Source organism: Pan paniscus, chromosome 18, assembly GCF_029289425.2.
Source record: "Pan paniscus chromosome 18, NHGRI_mPanPan1-v2.0_pri, whole genome shotgun sequence".
Classification (NCBI taxonomy): domain Eukaryota; kingdom Metazoa; phylum Chordata; class Mammalia; order Primates; family Hominidae; genus Pan; species Pan paniscus.
Window position 1 is genome coordinate 74,991,210 of NC_073267.2, and position 27,452 is coordinate 75,018,661.

Genomic DNA, 27,452 nt, shown 5'->3' on the forward strand with positions numbered 1-27,452 from the left:
CAGACCCAGAAGCTTTGCTTTATATGGTTCTACCCACATCTCCTGTAGACATCATCTCCCCTTCAGCCACAAAGGGTAGGTATCAGTTTATCAGAAGGTAGAAGACACTTGGTTACTGCCGGTAAATTTAACAGCAGTTACTGAAAATGACTCGGTTAAATTCTTGTCCAGTAAATGTTATCGGTTTTCAAGTGGTAGAAAAGAAAGGTTTTGTGGATGTCAGGGGCCCCAAATAAACCTCTGTGACCTGGAGTTTGACTTCCCTGTAACTACAGCAGGTGAAGAATGGAAAAGTCTTAATGACTAGCACTGTGTGCTAACGTGCTACCAAAGAATGATCATGCTAAGGTCATTAGCTCTGAACCATAGTGTTTACCCAAGACCTGAGGCTCACCCACACTGGGCAACATGGCCCCAGGAGCCCAAAGACATATCCATAAGCTGTCATGTTCTGTGAGCCTAGCATCTACCAGTACCATGTACTCAGCATGCATAGTTTATGCCTCACATAGTTCTCCTAGTGTATGGGTGAGAAAGCAGATTCAAAGAGATTAAGTAACTTGCTCAAAGGCACGTGGCCAGTGAGTGGCAAAACAAGGCTTGAACCTAGTTCTGCCACTCCAAGTCTAGTGCACTAAACCCCAACTCTATCCTGTCTCTTTATGTACTGTTGTTGGAACATAAATATCACTCGGGAGGTGAGAAGTCATTTCTATTCTTGCTATAACCTCCTCATCCAGCACAGGACTTATTTCAAAACATGTGTTCAGTAAGTATCGGATGAGGGGATGATGTCAGGACAACTGACGTTGAGACTATGGGCACTCTTAGTCCCTTTAACGCCTTGCCTCTGTTTATACCTGACACTGGATTAGACATTCTTCATATATGTTTTCTATCTGGAATTTGTGTCTTGACTTTACTATGCAATATTGCCTTTGCCCTCTGCCTCCAGAGTCTCCCATTTCCCAGGGGAGCATTCCTAGTTTCATTCTAGCATTATTCACTGGACGACCCCTCCTCCCACCTGTCCTTTCCTCTGCACCACCACAGCTGCCCCTTGACTGGCCCTCGAGCAAAGGCTCCATCTCCCACCCCTAAGCAAAAGAGGAAGGTCATTTAGAATAGAAGGATTCGATGCCCTTGGCACTAGAGAAAACGCAGACATTCAGGAAAAGTCTGTGCTGGGAAAAATCTTATGACTTGTGCATTTACACCTGGCATTAGAGTTAGTAAGTCATGTTTAAAACAAACCATCAGAAAACTGCTTTATTTTCATAAAGGTATAAATCTCCCAAATTAAGTAGGATGGCTCACATTCTCCTTTCTAGGTTCCTTCTTTAGTGACCGCAGAGAAGAGAGAGGAAGGAGTGATCCCAGAAACATGTAACAACATATTTGAGGAATAGGGAAATATGAATGCTTCATTTAATGCTTAGTTATGACTGAGGAGCTCTTTATATATAATCAAATGTCTCAACATCATAAATATGTATCACCACAAAATATGATGGAATTAAATTTAAAGTAAAGATATGCAGAGTAGATGAGAGTTTCTAGTTATATCACATCTAGGCTGTTTAGGTGCCGAGATTTCCTTTTGCAACAGGAAGGATCTTTATAGAATGTTTCCAATGCCTTCTTCATGAAGAATGTCCTACGTCTGCTGGGTTTGGCGACATATAATGTCCACCACTCTCATCTTCTTAAATTCTGTGTGGAAAGCATGTGAGGCAGGAGCAATCTCTGAGTCATACCCAGGCCGGACATGTGTTCCTGGCTGCTCTGGGCCCCCTGCAGCCTTCCTCTGATTACTCTATCACTATTGATTGCTTTTCCTGGGCACCTGGCTAATGATTGCAATAAAATGTGACTACGGAAGAGCTTCCTGTTCCGTAAAGATCAGCCTTGATGGTGATCAACCTTGACCTGACAGTGACCTAGGCAGCATGAGCCTAGAAGATAAGATAGGTAGGGGTGTGTGTGTGTGTGTGTGTGTGTGTCTGTGTTGTGTCACTGATGTAAGACAAGGCAAGTAAGCAAAATAATTCAGGCCATATGGTCTTGGTTGGCACATACTACCCAGGAAAGATGGGTCCAGACAAGCAAACCCATAATAATAAGTTTCCTATGAAACAGCACGAGATGACACTCCCCGCTCCTCCACACCCTAGCTTCAGGCCTAACCATTCACCAGCAAGCTGGTCCCAAAGTCTCCGCTCCATACCTCCGCTTCATTTCCTGCTTTTAACCCCTGCAGGCTTGGTCCGCCATGTATTCTCCACACCTGGCTATGTGAAATTTGAATGGACATTTCAATGGAGAAATCCACTGCTGTCTCCAAAGTGCCCAAAAGTGCCAATTAACCCATACTGGCTTTTAAACCCACAGCCACTAAAATCTCGCTGGGGCAAGGACTGTGCCAATGAATTTGCAGCTAGCTGTAGGTACGGAGGTACCAGCGAATTTCACTGGCACCAGTGCCCTTCTCTGTCTTATATTTCAACAGCAGCTCAGTCTGGAAGCTTCTATTCACTCAACCGTGATGCTATTTTTATATCTCTGTCAAATCTCTTCCTGATCCCTCTCTTTTGAAAAGGGTCCTTATAAATTCTATCGTAATGGCAGGAATGCAAGAAACTGCAAGGGTGGGCAGAGACTAGGGGACACGTGGTCCTACAGCTGTTACCATCTTGGCATAAGAAAGCAGGTGAAGTTTTAAAAAAAGACGGCCACACTGCCATACCTCTGTCACCAAAGACAGACCTCACATGTCTGTCTCATGTGTAAGTGTCTTAACAAGACTGCTCATGTCTTTCACCCTAATCAATACGCAAGTAATTTTAAAAAATACAACTAAGTCTATTTTTAACCATATTCTGTGACTCTTGGAACATTAGCCAACTAGAATGTCCCATTTATTTATTCACGGGGTCAATGTGCTTAGGAGTTTGCAGCCAACTTATTTGTGTATATGATGGAAAAGACTGCAGATACTAAACAAGCAATGCCACGGAGTGTGACACATGTCCTCACTGGAGAAACACCAAGGGCTGGAGGAGCCCGAAAAAGGGATCTTAACTCAGATTTGCTGAATAAAATAACACTGTGTGGAAGAAGGATCGTCTCAACTGAAACCTGAAGGATGAATGAAGAGCCAGATATAGAGGCAAAAGTGTGTCCCAGGCACGTGTTCCAGAATACACAAAGATCCAGGGAGCAATGATAATGCAGTGAAGAAAATCTGGTGTCATTTTTATCTGGTAGCAAGGGACATAATAGTGAGGAATTGGGCTATCAAGGCAACCAGGACCAAGTTATGAAGATTTTTGATAACAACTTCTAATCACCTTTACAGTTCACTCCAATTCTGAATCTGGAACCTGAAGAGTCACCCCATGTCCTTTATTTCTGATAAATGGGGGGCTTGGCTACGTATGAACATTTGGGAGCCCCATCACCTAGAATATAAAGTTCATACTCCTAAGTTTTTAATTAAATGGCTCCAACTCACCCTGTTTGTGAGCCAAGGCAGGGTCATCTCACCCCATCGCCATGCTCCAGCATCCCTTGATACTGACACCATCAGACCAAATTTCTCTGGGTTTCCTAATATTTCACTCTCCTTTCCTAACACTACATTTCTGCCCATGCCACCCGCTCTGCCAAGAATTGCCTCTAGTCATATTTGCACTCACATTTGGCTAGCACCTGCCAATCTTTCAAGATTCAATCCAATGCCACCTCCTCCAGAAAATGCCTTAAATTCTGTCCGCAAGAATTGAACATTCCTTCATCCGCATTTGCACAGCACTATCAGCTTTCTTCCCTAGACTTTTGTTCATAGGGTTGTATTTCAAGCTGTCAATTTCATCACACAGGGTCTTCTCACACATATTAATACTTAGGTAAATGCAAAGTACTTCTTTAATATCAAGAAATGACAGTTTGTGCCAGGTATGGTGACCTGTAATCCCAGCTACTTGGGAGGCTGAGACAGGAGAATCATGAGATCTCATCAAAAAAAAAAAAAAAAAAAGACAATTCATTGACTATTCATTTCATATACTGTATAGGACAAGTCATAATTGCAATGTATAATCATGTTATGTACATTCATGGTGACTTGTATGTATGGTCTATATCCTCAAAGAGATTCTAACTTCCTTCAAAAAGAAAACATACTTGTCTTATTCATTTTTATATTCTTAGGGTTTAATTCCAGGGCATGGGACACACTTCCAGGGCAAGTGTGCTCATGAATATTTTTGAAAAAATAAATGAGAAAAACAATGTAAATAGACTCTTCCACCCCTCCCTCCCATGCAGGCAGGCAGAAAACCTTTAATCCTCTTTAATTTCCTGTTAAGGATTAAACAATACAAACCAATGGAGCCCCTCCTGCCACACCACACACACACACACACACACACACACACACACACACAAAACAACAACCCTTTCTTAATTCCTTAATCTTCTTTAATTTCCTGCTAGGAATTCCTAGGTCAATGAAGACAGCAGTCAAATGTACAAAATGCCTTTTTGGGATGTTCAAGAAAAATGCAAACTTTTGTGGTGGATTATCAGACTGGCGAAATTCAACAAGACAGAGAGTCACCGGGGTTTTACTCCCAACTTTACCACTGACTTTTGAAAGGCACTCAACATACCAATTAGAAACGGCACATTTGCACAACTCAGTAAATTAATAAATGATTTAAAAAAAGAAAACAAAGCTTTTTTCCAATTCACTTTCAACTTTCCAATCTAATGTCCAAATTGCTGCACACACATTCACTAAAAAAACAATGAAAGTTGGGCTGGGTGCGATGGCTCACGCCTGTAATCCCAGCACTCTGGGAGGCTGAGGCGGGTGGATCATGAGGTCAGGAGATCGAAACCATCCTGGCTAACAAGGTGAAACCCTGCCTCTACTAAAAATACAAAAAATTAGCCGGGCACGGTGGGGGGCGCCTGTAGTCCCAGCTACTTGGGAGGCTGAGTCAGGAGAATGGCGTGAACCCGGGAGGTGGAGCTTGCAGTGAGCTGAGATGGCGCCACTGTACTCCAGCCTGGGCGACAGAGAGAGATTCCATCTCAATAAATAAATAAATAAATAAATAAATAAATAAATAAAAAATGAAAGTTCATTTTCATCATCAACTGCCTTCTACTTTCTTTGTTCTTTTTCTTTTTCTTTTTTTTTTTTTTTTTTTTTTTAACACCCTCCTCACTCTCCATTGGTATGGTATATGCAAAATTAACTGGCCTTGAAGAAAGAAAATGGTTTGGGGGTAAGTTAACAGTCTCCTGCTTGAACAATGTCATACATGTGGGACCATGTTCACTCCTGCGTGGCTAAACTTGGGACAAAGGAAGGGTGCATCTGTTTCTAATCTGGCTACAGGCCTCAGGAGTTTTAACCTGAAGTTTGTTGGAGAGTAATTCCTGGAATCATCACCGGAGTAGACTTCTAAAAATAGAGACCCTTCTGAAAGCAGCAGCTTAAAGGATCAGTCTGGTGGGGGCCCTGTTCTTTGGCATGATGGAGGAGACCAACTGGAGCTTAATAAACTTTCTCCTAGTTCTGGGAAATTGAAAATCAACTTACGGATTTTGTTTAGCATCTGGTCTAGGTGTCTTTTTTCTTAATTACTTACAGAGACATTAGCAATATACCTACTAGAGACTTCCTTTTTCTGAGGTCTATTTGTAAACATAAAATGTTAAAGATTTATGGTAATTGTAACATTAAAATCAACCCTCGTGTTTTAAACAGATCTTGTAGCTGCTACAACTTACTCAATTCCAATTGCATTGTGTAAATTGGCCTAATAATGAAAAGCCATACATTTTCATTAGTGCACTTGTCCTGTCTGCTGATGGCTGACATTCTAACTTTTGATAAACAGCAGGATTCTCTAAATTGCTGATTTTGCAGCTCTGACTCTCCATTCAGAAGAAAGAAAATTTGACTTCTGAATCTTGCTGGTAAAAACTCCTCTTCAAAGATGTTTTAAAATTATAGGCATGTTTTTTAAGACCAATCTAAATGGTCACCTCTTGTTATAAGCCATTCTTCTCATTTGCAAAATGTACATAATAATGCATTTAGGTCATTCATTCCTTCCTTTATTTTTGTGACAGATATTCGACGATTGTTTCCTATGTACCTGGTCCTAGATTAGGTATATGAAGATGAAATAACACAAATATTCAGTGCCTGGTATGTAGAATAGTATATTCAGTAAGTGGTAGAGCCTTCTTCCCTTTCTACAGGAGTCTAGATAATGTAGATAAGGATAAATTTTTATGATGGTCAACATTATGAAAAAGGAATTGACATCTCTCATGAGAAAGACTTAGCTTTTGAGAGTAAGAAACATCTTTTGATACCATTCAGCTCTCTCTCTAACTCCTGCTGGGACCCCCCAACTGCACTGCTTATGTTTATCTATCTTCAGCAAAAGTAAGCTCAGTCTACAAGGCAGCCTGTTCTGTGAGTAGACTGAGTAGTTAGCTCTTAACATATGCCTTCAAATAATGGCTCACCCTTTACTGGGCTTGTCAGAAGTAAAAAAAAGCAAATGACCTCAATTTTCTATATTGGAAGATGGTTGTGTTTACTCCTTTCCTAAGCCCTCTTCTCTCAAAACTCATCACCCACTTTTCTTTAACTGTTTGTTATAAGACGCTGATATAAGTTTTAGCCTCTTCACCCTGTTGTTTACCTGCCTGTGGATGTCAGTCAGCCAATGACCCTCTTAAAAGAAAATGTGATCTGACTCAAAGTGAATGAGAAGTGATAACAGCAGAGTTTCCTATGCGCACATTGCTCAAGAATCACTATGTGTTCAACTACTCTTGAGTCTTCACAAGCAGCCCTGCATGGTTCCTGTTTTACAGTTAAGGAAACTGAAATACAGAAAGGTAATGATTGGCCTACAGCCACACAAGTACTAAATGACAGCTAAATACTAAAAGTCAGCAAATACTAAAGACTAAATAAGCAAATACTAAAAGTCAGCTCTCAAACCCTGGGCTCACTCCCCCAAAGTCATTGGATTATTCTTCCACTCCACGCAGCCCTTGTAGCTGAGGTGTTTATGAGTCCATTCCCCATCTGCCCTACTTATAGAAAATGTTTCACTTGCAAACACTGGCCCCAAGGAGAGAATATAGAGGAAAGACTTGTTTGGAGCTTTAGTTCTATATTATCCCCTGAGTAAAACTGTAAAGTCAAAGACCGGGAACCAAACAAAAGAGAATTATGTAGAAGTAAGAGGGCTTTAGATGATATATGAAGGCATTTATAGAAAAGTGGCTATTCACAGGGTTATGATTGATTATATATTTAAAATAAACACAGTTACTTTTCTTTACTTTGGCTTTAAGAGGGGCTGAACTTTAGCATCATAATGGCCCACTGTTGTCTACATGCAGGTGGCTGGCACATAAATCCCAGAGAGCGGTGGATTGAGCAGCCAATGGATGGCTCCCATCTATGAACAATGCATATCCTGCATTTTTGCCAAGACACAAGCTAGCAGTGTCTGTGCTCCCACGTCTGTGCTTCAACTTCATGGGAGAAGCAGTAAGATCTACCTCTCCTTTGGCTTAAAAACGGAGATGATTAAGTGCAATTAAAAGCTAATTGTTGCAATTGCTCATGCAGCACTTCTTTCCAGAATAAGAAAGGTGCATTTTCATGAACTCTGAGGTTGCAAAAGTATCCTCTAGGGTTATCAAGTCCAGTCTCTAATAGGATACATTAGGCATCTGTACAATAACTCAAAGGCAACATAATGCCCAGTGGAATATTTTGAAGAAATGTAAGCACATTATTTCCCAAAGTGGTCCGCCCTTTCCTATTTAACTACACATTTTTTCAATATGGTAACTCAGCAGAACATTAAATACTTTCATAATGGCAGTACTCTCTAATAATTTATATTCACTGGGGTATAGAAGTTAGGAGGGTCAAGTAAAAGAAAAAACAAATTGTCATTGAAAATCTATCCATGTGTCAATGGCAGATTTTGGGAAAAAGAAAAAGAGTCTTAAAGTTGTAATTGGCTCTGAAGATAGGCTGGTCTGTCATAGTGATGTTTAGATGAGAAAACCAAAGCTCAGATGGGGCTATGATCTGCCCACCATCAGAGAGCAAACCATATTTAGAAATTTTTTTCTATTCGACTAGAACAGCAATAGTCTCTGAATTCATGTCACCACTGCTCCTTAGCCTTCATCATCAGACATATATTTAGGCAATGTCATGCAGTGGTTAAAAAATTAGTGTAAATTTTTCTCAGATTCCACCCACACATCGACCTCTAATTGAATGACCAGGCATTTGTTCAACTTCTTCAGAAACATAGGCACTACACTATGTCATCTCTTAATCTCCCTGAAGACAAAAATAACAACTCAAAATCACATTAAATAGGCGTTAACCCTATTTTAGAATGATAAATGAGATTCTGTTTTAAATTGCCATTTTTTCTAATGATAACAGTAGTAATAAAATAATTAAGACTCATTAATTAGTATGTTCTGAGCATCATGTTTAGACTGTTTCTCAATTTTTTAAATTTTAATAATGATAATATTTGGTAAATATTACTATTATGTTCATTTTACAGAATAGAAAACTGAGGTTTCAAGAGGTTAAGCAACTTCTCCAATGGCACTGACCTGGAAAGATGGAGCTGGGATTTTAACACAGGTAGTTGGACACCAAAACCTGCATTTGTACAGGAAGACAAGTGTGAAAATATATAGTAAACATGGACACTTAATTGTACAATGGAAAAGAGAATGCAAATATTTGCTTTAAACACTTTGAAAAACTAAATGTAAAAAAAACAAACAAATGATTTAAAAAATGAGAAGAGCTAAATGTCTGATTATATGTGACTTGTGACTGCATACATGCAAAAGTATGTGTACATATGGACACCCATTGGAAAGATAAAACCATTGATTTCTAAGTAATGAGACTTGGAACTCTTTACTTTTAGATTTAAAATATTCTTCATGGCTGGGTGCAGTGGTTCATGCCTGTAATCCCAGCACCCTGGGAGGCCAAGGCCGGTGGATCACTTGAAGTCAGGAGTTCGAGACCAGCCTGGCCAACATGGCAAAACCCTGTCCCTAATAAAAATACAAAAACTTTATCCAGTCTATCATTGATATACAGCCATAAAAAAAAATGAAATCATGTCCTTTGCAGAGTCATAGATGAAGCTGGAAACCATCATTCTCAGCAAACTAACACAGGAATAGAAAACCAAATACCACATGTTCTCACTCATAAGTGGGAGTTGAACAATGAGAACACATGGACACAGGGAAGAGAACATTACACACTGGAGCCTGACAGGTAGTGGAGGGCATTAAGACAAATACCTAATGCATGCAGGGCTTAAAACCTAGATGATGGGTTGATAGATGCAGCAAACCACTATGGCACATATATACCTATGTAAAAAACCTGCACATTCTGTACACATATCCCAGAACAACAACAACAAAAAAAACCTAGTCGGGCGTGGTGCCTTGCACCTATAATCCCAGCTACTTGGGAGGCTGAGGCAGGAAAATCGCTTGAACCTGGGAGGCGGAGGTTGCAGTGAGCTGAGATCAGAGATCAGAGATCGTGCCACTGCACTCCAGCCTGGGTGAAAGAGCAAGACCCTGTCTCAAAATAAAATAAAATAAAATAAAATATTCTTTAGATGATTAGCATTTTTACCAATATCATTTTTGAAAACTCAGATGGTAATAAAATGAACTTTCCCATGTTGTCCCTTGGTCATATTGTCTACTGAACTCTGCAGGCTGGATGAGAATAATAATGAAACCACTCACAGAATTCCTTGTTCCTGCGCCAGCATCTCTTTTGCTTATGCAGTGACGGCACTCTCCCCACAGTTGGGTGCACCGGTCTGTCTTGTTGGTTTATATTTCATTCAGCAGAGATTGTTGGGCACCTACGACATGGCAGATGTCTGAGCTGAGATTTGCTCTGCTCTCAAGATATTCTAGTGAAGTGAAAAGTTCCCACACAGAGACTATAATAGATGTAGCGAGAAACCATCAGAGGACTACAGGCAACCAGGGAGGGGGCAAATCCTCTTAGCTGGGGACTTCACAGAGTAGGAACTTGCCAGAAGAGGAAAAAGAGAATTCAACATAGGGGAACCTTTGTGCAGAGGAGTCACGAAACCAACACAGGCAGACGAGTGTGGCTGGGTGTGACTGGCGGGAGAGAGTGGCTAAAAATGAAACTAGGAAGGTGCTGGGGGCCATTTTCTTGGAGGGCTTTAGACTCCATGCTGAGGAGTTGGAGGAACCCTGGATGCATTTTGAGTAGGGCAGTGCAAGGACCATGCATAGAGTTCCAACAAGGGTCCCCATCCCTCACACTGCCGTTCATGGGTGTGGAGGGAAAATTTCAACATAAGGAGCCATTGTGGGAACGGGCTGGCTAGCTGAGGGCTCAAAGATCTGGTTTGGAGCACTTTGGGGATGAGGAGCCATACCGACATCAACAAACCACCTCACAGACAGATTGACCAACTTGCAGACTGTGGCCAAATCCCTGTGCTTTCCTGGTGGATCTCAAAAGCCTCTCAGGGCACAACCTTGTGTTACCAACATCTGGTCATTAAACAGTAAAACACACACAAGCACCTATTTCCAGGAAGTTTGTTCTCCAGTTTGTGTATTGTTTTGTTTTGTTTTGAGACAGAGTCTGGCTCTGTCGTCCAGACTGGAGTGCAATGGCACAATCTCAGCTCATTGCAACCTCCGCCTCCCGGGTTCAAGTGATTCTCCTGCCTTCCGAGTAGCTGGGATTACAAATGTGTGCCACCATGCTGGGCTATATTTTCTTTTCCTTTTTTCTTTTTTTTTTTTTTTTTTTAGTATTTTTACTAGAGAGGGAGCTTCCCCATGTTTGCCAGACTGGTCTCGAACCCTTGACCTCAGGTGATCTGCCCGCCTTGGCCTCCCAAAGTGCTGGGATTACAGGCGTGAGCCACCGCTTCCAGCCTAGTTTGCAGTTTTGTTTTGTTTTGGTTTTGAGCATAGAATAAGCAGCAAGGACTGTTCACAAATAATCAATGAAATGGCATTCCAGTGTCCTGCTCTGTTCCGCTTTCGTGTTGTTAATGAGCTTAACTGTGAACACAACTCAATGTTATTAAAAAAGAAACAGCCTATGACTGTTGCTTCCCAGTCATCCTGTAAATGTGCTTCAGTCCGTTATTTCACAAGTATTAAAAGCTAATTGTTTTAGTTTTCAATTAAGGTCTGCATGCGTGAGAGTTTGTGTCCGTATGCATCCCCAATAAAATTGTGTTTTCACCATCCATGGCTCTTGCTTGAGTCGCTGCCTTCCATTTGGTGGTGAATAATGGCAATTCCTGCCCAGCTCTGGTGAGCTGTTGGTAGAGTCTGAGCTAAAAGTCACCCAAGGATTGCACTGCCTGGGCTTTTGTCTGCCTAGGAGTATAAATAATTGAAAGCAAGAGGAAGCATAGATGCCATTTCTTGGAGTCTGGTTAGACTGAAGGAGATAAAATGGCTTTGATTTAAGGGGAGAGAAAACGATGCCATAATGAACTCCGAGATTTCATCGGCGAATTTTGCCATTTTATCAAGGGAGCAGGCAAAACCAATGTAACTCAAAGTGCTGATTATCTCCCTTCCTGGATTATGCAAGGTAGTAACTTCTGGGAGCAGGGAGACAAATTGGAGCAAGTTTTAGGAGAAAATGATTGGGCTGTTCTCATTTAGAAACATCTCCCTTTCCCCAGTCCTACCCAGGCAAAATGCAAATGGAAATTGCCTGGCAGTTCTTACTAATCAATCTGCCTCTGGAGGTAGTAAATTCTCCCTGGCCTCCTCTTTCCTTAATGCTGCTCCAGCTAGAACAAGACAGATGCTCTGCCTTTTGCAGGCTCCATTTGTGACACCTCTGGGAATTAGAATCTTAGAGATTCGCCACTAAGAAAGGGCGGGGTGCCCAAATACAATCCCACCAACCTTAAATTGAATGGTTTCTCAGTGAAGAAGCATCTTATTAAGAGCCATGATATTTCATTTAATTTCAACTCATCAGAAATAATTCAATAAGGGTGTCCCCTTCTCCGACCAACTACAGGAACTCACTGGCATATGAAGACAAAGATATCTTAGCTTGTGAAGCTTAGGGTACTTCTTCCAAGTCAACATTCATTATGCTTTCTTCTATTTACATGTTTGATGTCAGTCTTATCTGCAGGAATGTATCACCACACTGGTAGAGAGTACATCTGACCTGTTCACCTCCCTTTTCCACATACCAGGTTAATGACTGGCATAGGAGAGCTTCTTAATCAGCATTTCATTCCTTTATTTATTCAACAAATCGACTGAGGGCCAACTATGAGCCAGGCCCTGTGCTAAACCCTTGGACTGCAACAATAAACAAAACAGACATGGCTGTTGGCTTTACAGAGCTTACAGTTTTGGGAGGAGTCTTAAATTAGCAGATAATTATGGAGAGCATAAGAAAGAAAAGGAAGAGGCACAGAGAAGGCTAATCAGAAGAGGGAATACCATTCACGTTTGAGTCAGCAAAGGCATTTCTGAAAAGGTGAGATCCCCAACGGGACTGGAGGAGTAAGAAGAACCCAGACACACAAAGCATGAAGGGAGAGCACTCCCAGCACCCTGCCGTGTCAGAACTTCATATATTTTGGGAAGCTTAATGTGTTAGTTTGCTGGGGCTGTCATAACATAGTACCACAGACTGGGTGGCTCAAACAACAGAAGTTTATTTTCTCACCATTGTGGATGTTAGGAGGCCCAGATCAAGGTGTCAGCAAGATTGTTTGTTTGTTTTTCCTGAGGCCTCTCTTCTTGACTTGCAGATGTCTATATTCCTTCTGTGCCTTCACAGGACCTTTCCTTGGTACCCATGTCAAAGTTTCCTCTTTTTGTATGACATCAGTCATATGGGATTAGGGTGAACCCAAATAAATGACCTCATCTTAACTTAATTACCTCTTCAAAGACCCTATATATCCAAATACAGTCACATTCTGAAGCTGTTGGGATAAGAACTGCAACCTATGGGTTTTGAGGGCACACAACTGAGTCCATAAGACTCAGTGAAGGCTGATGGGGTTAAATCCTTCAGTCTAAGTGTAAAAGAGTCATTGATGGATCATAAACTACTCACAGGGCCAAGTTTGTTTAAAGCCACTGCTTTGAGAGAAGCATGAGGAAGAGATTAGGGTGGAGCAAAAATAGATCTCAGAGAGAGACCAGTTAGGAGCTGTCACAGTTGTCTGGCCAAGAGAGAATGGTGGAAGTGAGGTGAAGGAGGAGCAAGTGTCAAGATGGAGTCTGGAGATGGAATCCCATTTCCTGAACAAGAAAAAGGGTGAATGAATGGATGCGTGCACACATAGGTTAATGAAATCCACTGAATGAATAAACCATTCCTGGTACTCACTGTGAGAAGCTCTGCCTATAGTCTATGAAGTGAGCCTCTCATCTCTCTCCCCTGTAGAAGAGACTTCTCTATGTAACATGTGGGTGTATTTCTGTCAGGGAGCCTCTTATTCTGCATATGAGGAGATCAGTACTCTGTTCCCCTCTCACAGTCACAGAGTAGGCATTCTGAGTGCACGCTTTGAATGATAAGGAGGCAAGAAAAGGGCCTGTGTTTACCTTGCTGTGTCTTCCTGGGGACACTGGTGTTTCTAACTCATCAGTCCCTCTACATCTTAGACAAACTCATGTCTTTGAGCATATTTCAACATGCAAAATGCAAAGTCACTTTTTAAAACAAAAGTAGTTTTACTTTTTGGTTGGGTTTCTGACATTAGCCAAGCACCATTCTCCACAGTATTTGTAATGTAAATTTTCTTCATTCACCTCACACATTCACACACAGAACCAGGACAAGGGGGCCATTTCTTGCCAGAGAGGTCCACAAGATTGATTAATTAGTACAATCAGGAATTCACGGAGCCATTCGATTGCAGTGCTGATGGAGCCTTCGTGGCATTTGAGTCCACCAACCACCTTCAACCATGACACGAATATTTGTTAGAAAAGTGCCTCAACTTCCTCCTGTACCTTCTGTGGAACAAGTTGCCCACCACTTCACAGCATTCTCCTCTGTCTCACTGCTAATCCATTTAAATGATCAGGTTAGAGACAAAGAAAAAAATTAAGTTGGTCTTCCCATACTCACAAGGCTCTCCTCTTCTTTCTGTGTGGCTGCCATTCACAGGCTGGTAGCTTCCTGTTAAATAGCTCCACAGCCTTGAGTAGATGCACATGGGAGATGATTTCAGCACATTACCAGCCTGGATGTGTCTCTCCCTGAGGGTCCAAGTTGGCCATTGTCTTTCTTAAAATGAAGTGTGAATATTGAATAGACGGCATCAGGCATGGAGTGACCAAGAACCTGTCCACCCACACAGACACCCAAAACCAGAATCTGGTCCGATGTTCTTTTTCCTTCTCCTTCTACATCCAAGTCACACAACATTGTGGGATTTATCCCTTAGTTTTCTGTTGCCTTTCTTCTTCTTCTTTACTCCCATTTACAACAATCTATTAGCTGCCCTTTCTCTCGACTAAAGAGTACAAAAATCTCCAAGTAAAATATAACCTTTGTATCCAGCCCTTTTACATTTGCCCTGACAGTTACCTCTAACACTGTCCCAAAAACTGCCAATTGTGGAATATGAATTTGCCCTGACTTCCCTTCCCTAAAGCCTTTCAATGTGTAGTGTGCTGGGGGAGAAAGGGGAAAGGTTTTCAGTAGCTCTGAAACACCTAAAGCCCAATGTCAAACTTCACATTTTTCTTCTGACCTTCATGAGCTATCCCCTGATTCTCTCTCTCATCCCATCTCCTGTCCCTCCCCAGGGACTGCATTTTTTGGAATCTCGTATTCATCCTCAACCTCATCATATTCTTCCTTTCATCTGACTTGTTCATGCTGATGCTTCAGCCAGTCACAACCTTCCCTACTTCTTTGCTGGGGTGACACCTACTTGTCTGTTAAGGTTTACAGTCACATCTCATGGGGCTCAGGGGTGCCCAAGTCAACCTAACACACCACTCTTCTCCACCAGGCTCTCATGAGGCTGTGTCCCTGCCTTGACAGACAAATACATCATGACATAGGGTACCTGTCTGGTGACCCATGTCTCTCCCTGCTGAAACCATAAACCCAGGTTAATCCTCATTGTCCAGGACTTTATGTAGAATGCAGGAGACCATCAGTGCATGTTTGTTGAGCTAAACTTTTATCTCACCGACGAGGCTGCACTGGTATATTTGGGGAGGCCAAATCATGTTTCATGTATTCCTTTCCCGAGTGATGTTGTGCACAGTGAAGATACAACCCTTTCTCCAGAGTCAACCTGAAACCTAAAAGTCATCAACGCTTGGTAAAAACCCTGCATCTATGCCATTATGATTTACTATGTGGTTAAAATACCAGATGCAAGATAGTTCCACAATAACTCAAGAGACCTGGAAATTTTTTATGGACCAAACACAACCTCAGTCATAGTCTCTGGTAAACTTTTATTGTCTCAGCCCAACATTAACCATATATTAAGTTGATTACTAACTGTCCCACTCAAGTATTAAGAAAAATGCACCCACATTCTAATTAGTTATTTTTAAAAGTGATTTTATACATACTTTTATGATCAAACAATGCAATATAAAATAAATATTTAAAACTCATCTTAAAACATAGCTACCCTGATAAGCATAATTTAGAAATCTTTAATGAATTCACCTCAATTAGCCTTTAATTAAATAGCTCATTAAAAGCTGATTTGAATACTGCTCATGGAGAAATTCTTGTTCAACTGTTGTGACAGAGCAGGAAGTTAATGAAGTTAAAATTAAGCACAATTTTGAGGGAATAGTCTGAAAGTCATAAAGCTACGAGAGGAAATAAAGTCTCTGAACTTTGCCTGACACCTGAGACTTTATTCATCACCAAATGCTCAGGTATACGGTAGACTTGAGGCCCAGGGCAGGGCCAGCAAGCTGCCTTTCCACTTCTTGTTCTCAGCGTGAGGGTTCAGTATCTTGGAGCTATAAAATGACGTTTGATGAATGAATGAAGGAACCGTCAAAACAGATCTGCACACATTCTAAATTCAAGCAAAAGGTAAAAGAATAGGAAGGAAGTTTACATTTTATGGAGTGACTAATCATGCATCAAATATTTTGAACAAGTTGTTTTTATTTATTTCTCCTTCACGCTAGGAGCTAAAATATCATTCCTATTTTACAGTTGAAGAAACAGAAGACCAAAGTGATTAACACTAACACAGGTATTAATAGTTTCATCTAAGCTGAAATTTTAATTCAAATGCAAGAAAACACCCCAAATATTTTAACATTTCCAAGGCCCCCCTCTTTTAAAAAATGTTATTTCATTAACATTTTTATATTTTCCAAATTTTTTCTTTTTTTTTTTGTTTTTGTTTTTGAAATGGAGTCTCACTCTGTCACCCAGGCTGGAGTGGAGTGCATTGGCACAATCTCGGCTCACTGCAACCTCTGCCTCCCTGGTTCAAGCGATTCTCCTGCCTCAGCCTCCCGACTAGCTGGGATTACAGGAGCCCGCCACCACGCCCTGCTAATTTTTTGTATTTTTAGTAGAGATGGGGTTTCACTGTGTTAGCCAGGATGGTCTCAATCTCCTGATCTCATGATCCACCTGTCTCAGCCTCCCAAAGTGCTGGGATTACGAGCGTGAGCCACTGCGCCCGGCCTATATTTTCCAAATTTTCTACAAGGAGTATGTATTGCTCTCAGAATAAAGAAAAAAAAAATTAAAAGGTATTTTTATTTTTTATTTTAATTTTTCTTCTTTTTTGTATTTTTATGTCAATAGTTGTGTGGGTACAAGTGGGTTTTGGCTACATGAACAAGTTCTAGAGTGATAATTTCTGAGATTTTGGTGCACCTGTCACCAGAGCAGTGTACACGGTACACAATATGTAGTCTTCTATCCCTCACCCCCCAAGCCTCCAAAGTCCATTGTATCATTCTTATGCCTTTGCATCCTCATAGCTTAGCTCCCACTTATAAGTGAGAACCTAAGATATTTGGTTTTCCACTCTTGAATTACCTGAGAAAATGCATACAGTAACAGCCTTCACCTTCTCACATCTGCTACTGCCAACTACTCCTAAAGAAAATGTCCCCAAACCAGTGGCTTTTGTTGCCACAGCTCTGTCATTTCTGGGGGGCAACATCTATCAGATGAACATTTGAAGACGTAAATGCTGCTAAGATGCCTCCCTCTGAGAAACCTGGCAAGAGGTTAGCAAGGCAGGCATGGGGGCAGCAGCCACTCCTGAGAGTGCTTTGGGCTCTCTGCCCTGGCAGGGGAGCTCCACACCCTCTTAGAAGAGAGGAAAGAGAGAGACAGACACCATTTTCATCAACTCCATCATGCCTGGATAAACCTGACAGATTTTAAAGCAGAAAAATACCTAGGGAAACAGTCTAACCTGAAATTCCCTGCAGAATGCAAAATGTTCTGAGATCTACATGGCTGCCATCCAGGAAACCTCACTATGGGAGAAAGGTCCCCACTTCCAGGTCCTCCGCTGGGCTGAGATACCCTGATGGTCAGAGGCATCAGAGTTTGTGCTCCACAGCATTGGAAGCAGAGCCTGGGGATAAAGAGGGTGTGAGGAAAATGGACCTGTGTCCTCAGCACAGCAGGAAGGTCTGCTTCACAGGAGCTAGATCCCTGCCTGAGGCTGCAGCTGGAACCACTGCAGGGAACCACCCATGCCCGACCCACCACAGCTGGTACAGGCTACTTGTGGCCTAGACTTAGGTGAGTAGGACGGGGGTATTTGAAGATCCAAGAATTCCAGGTCTTGGAATCTGAAGTGAAAACTTCAGATCGCGGATCCAGAGGTTTTCTAGAATGTCCATTATGGCTGAAGTGAGGAGATACGAAGGCTGCAGAGGTAGCGGTGGTGGGGGAAATGTTGAGGGACACACGGGGGTCTGGCACCCTTCCCCATTTACGAGAAGCACTGTGTTTTTCTCTTTTTTTATATTAGGATATTGCAAGCCAAGTCCTTAGGACAAAAGTTTTCTTGACTTACATATAAAGAACATTTGTAAAATGCTGATAAGCCTCCTATCCTTCCAAGCCCACTGAGTGGCTTGGATTCAATTTCTGCTTGAATATTTGCAGATCTGGAAGTCTCCATAGTCTTAAAAGCAGCCAATACCACTCTCACACAAGTGTGACTCTTGAGAACAGTCTTCTTGTGTCATATCAAGAGACTTTTCTGTAGCTTGTAGAGTCCAGTCCTTTTTATGTGCTCTGCAGTCTCATAGAAAAACCCATTTTCTATAGTTACACTAATTAACACTTACCAAGCACCTGCGATTGGGCCACTGCCCTCCTCAACCCACTCTCCCACATATAGATTTTATTAGGTGGAGATTAGCGAGGCTCAGTGGTTTAGGACAGAGGCCACACTGATGGTGTGTAATGGGGTGACAGTCAAGGTGGGTCTCACTCAAAATTCCATGCTGGCTCCTATGCAGACCAAAGGGTTATGAGGAGGAGTGTGATGGCTGCTCTGATCTTCAGGGCCCTGTGAATGCTCAGGCTGAGATGCAGGAGCTTCTGTGCCCTGCCACTGGACCCTAGCATTCATCTACCCATCCCTCCTCTTCTCACCCCAGTACCCACCCATGACCGAACACATTCCTAGATACTCCATGACTATGTGCCGCCAAAGTAACTAAATGCAGAGGCTAGGAAATTCCTCAAGGTGCCTTCTACTCCCATGCAAGAGTTCTCAGGTATTTAATTTATAAAATCTACTTAATCAACTGCCCATAAGTATGTTTTGAAAAATGAAAAACACCACGTAGAGGAAACACTATGTATCTGTCCCCTACTCATTTCTCCAGCCTGGCCTCCTTCCCTGTTCTCACTTCCTTCCTGTGCTCCTTCCTCCCCAGGATCTTGCCTCATCTTGGAACAGAACTTAATCTTTCACCTCTTTCATGGTGGTCTTGGCATGGACCTTTCCCCCTGGTTAGACACTTCTCGTCTGACTTCATTTTTACTTGCTACTCTGTGGTCATCCACCCCTTCTTCAATGAGGCTTTCTCTTTCTTTCCAGTGTCAAGTAAGCACTCATATGTGTCATCTTATGGCATTCTGTACTATTCCCTTCTTTGTGTATAATAATTCTATGTATATACTGAACATCTGTAGCCTCCACTAGGAAAATCTCAGAAGGAATGATGGTGTCTCTTGCTTATCACGGGGTTCCCAGCATCTAGTACATAATATGTGCTCAATAAATATGTATTAAGTGGGCAAATATATGAGTGAATAAAAATAAACGCATGGTTGTTTAATATATGTATATGAGCAATTCCAGAGTATAAAGTAAATATTTAAATGTTCACATACTTGTCAACAGCTCATTCTTCTGCTCTATCCAGACAGCCCCATGAGGTTGACTGTGTTCCTTTCTTCACTTGCCAATATGCCTCTACCTACAGACCATGTTTGCACCTCTAGGATGAATAAAGGACTTCTAGGAAAGTTGTGTTACAACCACAGATCCCATTTCCAGACCATTGCAGGTATATGGGACACAGCACCATTAAACTGAATGCAGTTGGTTTTGAATAAACTTGAAATTTCTTCAAAGGTCCATCTGCATACATAAGAAAGCTCAGCCAAAGTCTACACATCCCTCTATATGCAATTAATACATTTATATTCCCATGCAGTTCCCAAGGTAGTCACATTGCCTGGGCAACAATAAAACATCACTTGCTGAGGCCACTGAATTCTGTCATGCATCCATCAATGATTCATTCTTCCTTCAATCTTTATTTTCTTATTCATTGCCTTCTTCAGTCCTTCAGTTAGACCCTGGCATTCAGGATCCATTCATCCATCCATCCATCATCCATTCACCCATCCATCCATCCACCAATTTGCATTTCTAGGCATCTGACCTTTTCTTAAGACCCAACTTAGCTACCCCGGGATCTACAGGGATGGGGAATCTGAGAATTCATAGCCTAGCACTGAGGGTCCATATCAAATGAGAAGTAAAGCAGACAGCCAAGAAGAATGGAAAAGGTTCCTCCTTGTCTACTCACTCACTGTATGTCAGGATTCCACATGCCTGGCTAGGCCTCCTTATCACATCAGCTGACATCTGGATGCAATGATCTCACATACATATTTCTCCAGGCCAGACCTGTTTGGTGCACTCCACACAGATCATCGAAACTGCCTACCTTGACATATTTCCTACTTGCTAATTCAAAATTGGATTTCTCAGAATGGCTAAGATGAACCCTTGATCGTCAGTCCAATTCATTCTCTTCCAGGATTTGTTCACTTACCAATGACTCTGTTTCTACACCAAAAACATAGGGATCAGTCTTGCCTTCCACCTTCCTTCACAACCACCAATCCATCATATTTTACACCTTCAATATTTTTCCCATCCTAGCATCATCACTGTAGTCCAACTCCCATCATCTTTCACCTGGACAATGTTTATTAAATTGCATGTGCTTGGGCTGCTCCAAATCTGTCTTAACAACGTTGTTTTCAAACACAGATCTCACCAGGTGACCCACCTTCTGCTTGAGAACTTTTTGTGGCTTCCCTCCCATTGCTCTTGAGGGTGAGGTAAAGGCTACAAGGCTGACATGAGCTGGCCCAGAGTATCTCCCTCATCTCTTTTTGTCCCTACCCTCCCTGCCTAGCCCTGCATGTTCCCATCACACCAACCATACTCATGCTAACAAATATATTTCCTCTTGCTAAAAAAAAGCTCTGCCATGCCACCCCCCATAGACCAAGTACATTCATCTTTTCTCCCCCACCCCCTTTTTTTTTTGGAGACAGGGTCTCACTCTGTCACCAGGCTGGAGTGAAGTGGCAAGATTTTGGCTCAATGCAGCCTCAACTTCCCAGGCTCAAGTGATCCTCCCACCTCAGCCTCCCAAGCAGCTGGGACCAAAGATATGTACCACCACACCTGACTATTTTTTATTATTTGTAGAGACAAAGCCTTGCCTTGCTGTGTTGCCCAGGCTGGTCCTGAACTCCTGGGCTCCCACCTTGGCCTCCCAAAGTACTGGGATTACAGGTGTGAGCCACCATTCCTGGCCCTTTTCTCCTTCATTAGCTCTCAGCATGTCTTTCATCAGGACATTCTTCCCTGATTTCCTCATCTGGGGACCAGGGAGTGCGTTTGTTTTGTCCACCTAGAAGATGCTGTCAATAGTCCATATCCCCATAAACTAGCCCAGAGGCAGCTCATAGCCAGCCCCCACTACATCTCTCTCCCTGATGTCTCTCTGGCTGTGGGGAAATGCTTGACACACATAGGACAGGCTGGAAGTGTTAGGGAGTCAATAAACCGAAGCACTTCTCAACCAATGAGCCATGAGGGCTGGGCCTTGCCCACAGTGAGGCAATTCTCAGGCGTGTCCCATATAGTCTTAGGAACCCAGCAGGGCTGAGTCTCTGTTGCCCACAGCATTAATTATCTCTATAACATAACTTTCACTGGCTTTCCTCAATTCCTTGTCTCACTTCTCCACTCCCTCATTGTGCTCCCTGAAATCACCTCCCAAATAAACATTTGTACTCACACCCTTGTCTAAGGGCCTATTAGGGGAAAGATAAAGTAAGACATTTTCACAGAAAAGGCTCACTTCTTCCAGATCACTAAATCCATCCGTGATTACGTGTTTATTACTGCAAATCTTTGATAACTGTCTGCCTTTCTCTTTAGGCTATTAGTTTCATGAGAACAAGGTTCCTGGCTATTTTTTGTTCTTCATCGATTTCCTGGTGCCCACCTCAATACCCAGCACATAGCAGGTGCTCAATGAATCTTTCTCCAATACAAATAAAATGATACATCAAGCTGTGTCTCCAGCACTAGAAATAAAACTATTATGCTTTAAACACCGCCCTTAAGAGGCTTGTATTGTAGGAGAAGCAAATTGAAATATTCATAGTATACTCTCATTGAAATTAATGTCACTCATTAGCATTGGATTTTATGAGATCTGAGGAAAAAGTACTTCGCCCACCTAAAAGGAGATCAGTAAGGGAAGAGATCCCAAAGCCTCATCCCAAAAGGCACACACCCCAAGAGAAGAAGGCTTCCACACCAAGATTCTGTAGAACTGTTGAGAGAAAGTAGAATAAATGTATTTGCTGTATGGGCTTGATACTTGAGAAAGTTATAACAACACCTCTAACTCAGAGGCTCAGAACCAGACTAATCATATTGTAGTAAATATTAATAATGGAAATTAAATAGCAGATGCATCAGTAACAGTGTACACATGGAGTGTGAGCACTCAGATGTGGTTTGTTCTAAAAATTAGGCTGATCTAAAAATACTCTTTGCGGAGGTGCTCTCATTTTCCAGAAGCAGTGATTAGGGCAGCAGGGGGCTTGGCCCAGGAAGTTTCCTGTCTGCCAAGGCTTTGGCAGCCCCCAGGGGGGCCGAGGAGTCTTGTTCAGGAGTGGCTGCCTCACAGAGCCTGTGATTTCTGAACTCTGCTTCTGTCTTTCAAGACTTGTACCTACAATTCTCAGTGAACTCTGTTTTCATTTGTAAATGTACTTAACGCTGGAAGGAATTTGCCAAATTGTCTATCACCTGTCATCATTTAGTGGAATCCAAGTTTGTCTTTTGTCTTATGGTGGAGCTGAGTGCTGTAACCAATAACCCCAGAACCTCAGTGGCTTAACATACTAAAAGTATATTATTTCTGGCTCATGTAAAGTGGAATTGGATGTTTGACATGGGGCCTTCCACAGCTGTGATTCAGAGACAAAGACCTTTTCAGTCTGGTGGCTCCTCAGTGCTCTTGGGTCTCAGAGTCCTTGTTGGATGCTGTGACTCTTTCCAGCAGATGGGAAGAGGCTCTTAGGTGGCAAAGGAGGTCGTTCAGGCTGGGTCTGGGAGGTTTGCTGGTTTCGCTCACATGCATTAGTCATAACTCAGCTCCAAGCCCCATTTACACGCAGAAGAGCCTGAGAAACAAGGTCCGGCTGTGTTCCCAGGCAGAAAAGGAAACAGGGTCTTCTTGTAAAGACTGAGAGGTCTCTCCCATACTTTTCAAGACATGTTTAGAAAGGATGGGGCCATGGGAAGGTAACCGCAGATGGCATTCCCTATCTGGTGCATGGAATGCAGCCCGCCCTTATCTGTCTCGATGAGATCATCTTTTCCACTTTTCAGCTGACACAAAGGAGCTGGGTCTGTTGGACCTAGTGACCTGGAATTCCACAAGTGTTGATGTTTGGACTTCCTGGATAATATGTATCCAGATCACCTTTTTACTTCAGGAAATATAAGGTCCAAAAATCAGTGATGTTCAAGAAATGGGCTTCCTACTAGGCAAATAAGTAACTTTAGTTCTTGGAAAAATTACTTAATTTGAGGTATACTGTGTGTGTGTGTGTGTGTGTGTGTGTGTGTGTGTGTGTGTGTGTGTGTGTGTGTATCCAAAAGGCTTTGGAAGAGGTGATGTCGAGGCATAGCAAATGAGAACTCATCCCCATTATCTATGTCCTAGAATAGCCCTAGATTAGAGTTACAGGAGCTGAATTTATTTTCTCTTTATTAAGAACAGAGTTGAAATTCTGAGCTCAGGAACCATATTGGGTTGTTATTATAATCATCTCCATTTTAAAGGTGAGTAAACCAACACTGAGAGGCATTAGGGATTTTCCCCTAAGTTATATAGCGACTAAGTGGTAGAGATAGGACTGAAACCCCAAAAATCCAATATGGGAGCCAGACTTAACAGTATACTTTCCCAAGCATCTTCGAGGAATTTGTATTGCAGGAAAAATATTGCTTTCTAAAATGCATGTAACTCATTTGTAAACATTATATATTACTGCCTGAAAATTTAGAATAAAGCAGAATAAATGAAAATCAATAGTCCTTTACCCAACCACAACTATGGTTGAAATTTTAGCAAAAATTGGAACAAATAATATTTATTACTTTTTAACCATTCCATTCCCCATACCTCATCTTCAGAAAGTTTTCTTACAAAATTACTAACTCTGGCCAGTCCTTTCTGCTTCTGAATAACCCTCAATATCTTCTCTAACCTTGGACTTACAGAAGCCAAACCAACCTCAGGGTAAGTCCAGACTTTGTTTTTATCGGAAAGTCTATTTTTCACTCCAAAATAACAATTTTGGCAACTACAAAATCAGAGCTGCTGCTGCTTATAATAGACCAACTTCAGAACCAGTAGTGTGGCCAATAAGAATGTGCTAGTGATGTGGCAGTTCTCTGGAAGAGACCAATGTCACAGCAAACTGGATGCTCTGAGCACTGTCTCCAAACATTGTGACACCTCTTCTTCCTGACTTGCCACAGAGATCATTGAGAAGCACTTTAGATAGAGTTCAATACATACGTCCATGAATGCCTCCAATCTTAACTGATGTGTTTTTTGCACAAAGTACCATGACAGGCATGAAGGATGAGACACAGATAAAATTGTATCTCATGATGTACCTTCCATCTGGAATCTGGGAAATGAGCAATGGGAACACAGTCCTTGGTTGTTAATGTTGTATTTGTTCCTCTTAGGCATGGGAGGTAAAAGGGGCACATCAATATCACCATTTTACCAAGAAGGAAACTGAGGCTGTAAGGCATTAAGTGTCTTACTGAGGGCAAAGCAAAGGTAGAAACTAGTTGTTATGGTTTGAGTGTGTCTCCTCCAAAATCAAGGTGCTGAAACTTACTGGCCAATGTGATCGCATTAAGAGGAAGGGGGACCTTTAAGAGGTGATTAGGCCATGAAGGATCCACCATCATGAATGGAATGTAGGCCCTTATAAAAGATGCTTCATACAGCCTTCAGCTGTCTCCCCTTTTCACCTTCTGCACCCAGAGGATGCAGATACAGGCACCATCTTGGAAGCAGACAGCAGCTCTCAGCAGACAACCAAACCACTGGTGTCCTAATCTTGGACTTTCCAGACTCCAGAATGATGAGAAAGAAGTTTCTGTTCTTTATAAATTACCTGTCTCAGGTACTTTGTTACAGCAGTGTTCTGTGTGGGAAACACGCGAGGGGAGAAGACACACACAATACCTCTAAGGGTAAACAATCTTTATCCCATATAAATAGCAATGCTGATATAATAAGCAAATGATATAGTAAGTAGATTGATATAATAAGCAGATTGATATAATAAGCAAATTGTGATGGGAAGGGGAGAAGGAAAAAGATATTTACACTCACCAGAGTATGGAGGATTCACCACCAGACTGGGAAGCAACAGCCTGGGCACCAGAGTCGGCCAATCGTCTGTGCACAGACGAGAAGAGGTCTCATGAAGCTTCAGTGCAGTCTAGGACCCTAGCTCTTTTTGTAACAAGTTGTTTGACATTAGGCCCAGTCATGAGGGTCCCTCACGACTGGGCTCAAGGAACACAAAAAGGTCAACTTGTTTTTGTAATTGTCTGTTGTTTTCAATAACTAATATATAGGAATAGATTGAAATAGAGATTACTCCGACACAGCAATGAATGAACACCTCAAGGGGCCCACACTACTTGTTCTGAGACTTGGTGACCATTGTTCGTGTCCATGTTCAATTGAGTTCACATTTAATATTTAACTTTTCCTCCACAAGCAGCACAAAATAGATGAAGACAGTAGTAAATCCAGGACTCAAACATAAGTTTGTGATTTATAATGTAGACAAAGGCATTGTAAGGAGTTACAAGTGGTCATTTAGACATATCCTAGAGTACTCTAAGATCATCCTAATCAATATTACTTTCCTATCATAAGGGTTATACCACTTGCATGGAGGATCATGATGACAGTCACCTGTCAGGATTTTCTTCCATTTATAAGTCCACGAAAAGCCTATGTTTTCTCTGCCTCTGAAATTGTGCATTAAAGTCTCAATCTGTGCTTGGCATTTGACAGGTACTCAGTATAAATCATATATCCTTGCACTTATCGACCCCATGATTACCAAATTACCTACGTGTCAAGTAGAAAGGAGGAAAGAGAAAGAAGAAAGAGAAGGAAAGAAAGAAAGAAAGAATGAAAGAAAGAAAGAAAGAAAGAAAGAAAGAAAGAAAGAAAGAGAAAGAAAGAAAGGAGGGAGGGAGGATGGAGGGGAGAGAGAAATAAATTATTTTATTTTTCTGGTTCCTGAGACATTTCCATAAATTATTAGAAAAAAAAGATCAATTTACTAGTAAAATAAAATGTAAATCTTTGCAAAAATTTTCTGTAACCTCCACAGGTTTAAAAAGGAACCTTTGTTCTTTGTTTCGCTCCTAATGATGATTGCCCTTAAGTCTTGGGCTGATGTTTTTAAACCAGGAATTGATTTGAATTGGATAGGAGATAACCAACATTGAACACAAGGTAAGCATTAAGATGAGTTTTTTTTTCTTGGTCATATCGTGTGTGTATAAATTACCTTCAGCACAGAGAGCTTTATTATTAATCATTTGAGCCAATAAATGTCTCATTAAATCTAATTTTCACTTACGGAGTATGCAATTGTCATTATATAAATATTATTTAATTACATAATGGCTCAACTATTAAGAAATCTGTATTTAACTGATATTTGAACCATATTCATAAAATGCTCTATTCTAGGAACTATTTGAGAATTCCATAATATTTTGATTAAAGACGGTAGTACTTTACTGATTGTATTTGGATAAGCCATGTTGTCTTTATAATAAGGTGTGTTGATATTAAAAAATGATTAAACATTTTCAAGGGAAGAGCTGCTTCAACTTCACCCACCTTTCATCTTCATATTATGAATTATACATTATTCTTTCACTTCTATATCCTCAATCCTTTTTTCTCTCTTTGTAGGCAATTATACAGTGACCCATCCATATAGCTCGTGAGATTTCTCAATTTTTTATGAATGTTCGTAAATATGGAGGAAATGAGTGCAAAATTTATAACCGGTTGGACCATATTAATCTTTTTTTTTTTTGTTGGGGGGATGGCTATAGTTATCACATTGCACTGTTTGAATTTAAGAGAAAATTATTTTAAGGCAGTATGGGGAGTGAAAGATGTTTAAATCTAGAAATTCCCTTTAGCCAAGTATGTGACAAGCACCATGTAAGTGGAAGAATTTGGAAGCCTAACTTGAATGCTTCTTTGTTTTATTTCCTGAGAGATGATAGGAGACTCGGGGTCCAGAACATGATGAATGTTGGCTGTCAGATGAAGGCGAAGGGAGATGGAACTGGGCTGGGTCCAGTTTAGGGAACTCACCTTTGGAAGATGTCTGTGTTATGGGGGCATGCGACACTCAAATTTAGTCTTATCCT

General features: G+C 41.5%; 1 long non-coding RNA gene across 1 annotated transcript in view; it reads right to left on the reverse strand.

Moving 5' to 3' along the window:
• Positions 1 to 11,612, reverse strand: part of LOC134729364 (uncharacterized) — a 215,300-nt gene extending 203,688 nt beyond the window's left edge. Inside the window, exons 1-2 of the long non-coding RNA XR_010110373.1 lie at positions 9,874 to 11,612; positions 8,698 to 8,746 (exon numbers count right to left, since the gene is read on the reverse strand). This is a non-coding gene — a long non-coding RNA (uncharacterized LOC134729364). The remainder of the gene's footprint in view (positions 1 to 8,697; positions 8,747 to 9,873) is intronic.
• Between the last annotated feature and the right edge of the window lie 15,840 nt (positions 11,613 to 27,452).